We start from the raw sequence: 2500 nt of genomic DNA on the forward strand, positions 1-2500 counted from the left end.
CTTCTAGGCCAGCGTTATAGAAAAAAAAAATTATCTCACAGCCTTAGGAAATGACTGCCAACATCACACACTGTGCCCCACTGTCTCATTTCCTCAATCATCTCATTGTATTTTCCTTGACGGCATTTGCCTTACTTCCGCATTCGGTTGCTTTCTATTCCCTTCTATGAAATTCGTCTTCACATCATAGTAAGATTTATATGATGGTTTTCCATAAGACCTTCCGGCTCAGCCTCTCATCGGAAATATCATACACGGATGTCAAATGAAAGTAAAGACATCATATTTCTAAAATGCCAAAACCAACACAGGTGACGATAGTGACAAAAGATGAGAAAAGATCATAAAGGCAGGAAGAATAACCAGAAGAGAGAAGAGAGAAGGAAGACGAAGACAAGTCAGAATAACAACAAGGGAGAGGATCAGCACACGGACACGCTCACCTCACACTGCCCAGGAAGAGTTATGCGAGTGTGATGTGGGTTATTTTCGTCAGTCGTGGTTTATCATGTGTGTATTTATTGGTGTAAACAACTAGTATCAACGGGTTCATACTAATGGCAAATTGGTCAACAAAGTAATAAAGCAAAATCTTATCATTGTATCTAAAATTGTTGCGAGATTGGGTATGATGTAATAATGTGCGGAATGTTAGCAATAGTAATAATGATAATGAAAGTAATTATAATGATAATAAAGATGATAGTAAAGAAGATGATGGTGATGATGGTGATAATGATAATGGTGATGATTGTTAGTGTTATTATTATTATCTTTATATTAGAAATAAAGATAATAACAACGATAATGATAATAATAAGGATGATAATGATAAAGATAAGAAATAAATAACAACAAAACTAATATTGATAATAATCATAATCATTCATCATCATCATTACCAATATCGTTATCATCATCATTATCGCTATTATCTTTATAATCATTATTACTATTATCATTATCATTATCATTTTTCAAAACCATCTTCATTATCATCATTGCTATTACGCTAGTAATGATAATGAAAATGTTGGTGAAAATGACGATAATGATAATAGTAATGATCATAATAACAAGAGTAATAATAATTATTACAATGATAATAATAACAATAATAATCATGATAATGACAATAATAATGATAATAATGATGATAAAAAGGTCAATAATAATGTTCCCGCTTCTAATGCTACTACTACTAATAATAATAATGATACTGATAATAATGATCATAATGATAATAATGAAAACGATAAGAAATATAATATTAACAATGATGATATTAACAACAAAAAGAATAATGGTGTTAAGAATAAGAAAAATTATAATAGTATTAATAATGTTGATAATAATAATGATAATAATAATAATAAAATAACAATCGGAAAAAGAATAATAATAATAGTAATAACAAAAATGATAATAACGATAAGTTGATAGTAAAGATTATGGTAATGATAACAATAATAATAATAATCATCATCATCATCATAATGATAATGATAATCAAAGTAGCGATGATGATAATAATAATAATCATAATGATGATACTACATTCACAACTACTGCTACTTATACTATTACTACTACTAATAATAATAGTAATAATGATAATAATGACGAAAATAATGATGATAATGGTAATAATAGATATAACAACTATTTTCATACTAACAGCAATTGTCATACTTAAAATGATGATAGTAATAATGATAGTGACGAACATAATAACGATAATGATTATATCAATAATGATAACGATATTTATAATAACAATTATAACAACAATAATGATAATATGTATAATGATTATTATTAGTAGTATCATCATTATTACCATTATCAGTGTAATCATTATTATCATCATCTTTATTATTCTTACTCTCATTAATATTATTATTATCATTATCGTTATTCCTGTTATCATTATTATAATTGTAATTATAATAATGATAATGATAATAAAATCATAATGATAATGATTACTATTATGATAATGATGATAATAATAATAATGATGATGATGATGATAATGATAATAATAATAATAATGATAATAATAATAATAATAATGATAATAATAATAATGATGATAATAATGTTAATAATAAAAGTAATAATAATAAGGATAATCATATTAGCAATGATAACAATAATGATAATCATTATTATTATTATTATCATTATTATTATAATAGTAGTAATGGTGATAATAACAACAACAATAATGATAATAATAATGACAATAATGATTATGATAATGATGAGAATAATGATAATGATGATGTTAAAGACCATGATAAAAGTAACAACAATTACAACAATGTTGATATATATTTTCTTTATCTGTCGACTCAGGTATTCCAGCAACAGATAGCAAAAAAGATAGGTAGATAAAGGGGGATAGGGGATAAAGGGGGGAGGAACAGAGAAGGGGGGAGGGAGGGAAGGAAGGGGGGAGGGATAGAGAGAGAGAGAGAGAGAGAGAGAGAGAGAG

The 2500-nt window shown here is 26.4% G+C and overlaps 1 protein-coding gene across 1 annotated transcript in view; it reads right to left on the reverse strand.

Moving 5' to 3' along the window:
- The window catches only part of Hr3 (nuclear hormone receptor 3 ROR-beta), a 205511-nt gene that overhangs the window by 183419 nt on the left and 19592 nt on the right, over nt 1-2500 (reverse strand). The window lies entirely within an intron of this gene.

Source organism: Penaeus japonicus, unplaced genomic scaffold (genome assembly GCF_977035675.1).
Source record: "Penaeus japonicus unplaced genomic scaffold, GWHDUDI00000001_assembly GWHDUDI00000013, whole genome shotgun sequence".
In the NCBI taxonomy this organism is placed as follows: domain Eukaryota; kingdom Metazoa; phylum Arthropoda; class Malacostraca; order Decapoda; family Penaeidae; genus Penaeus; species Penaeus japonicus.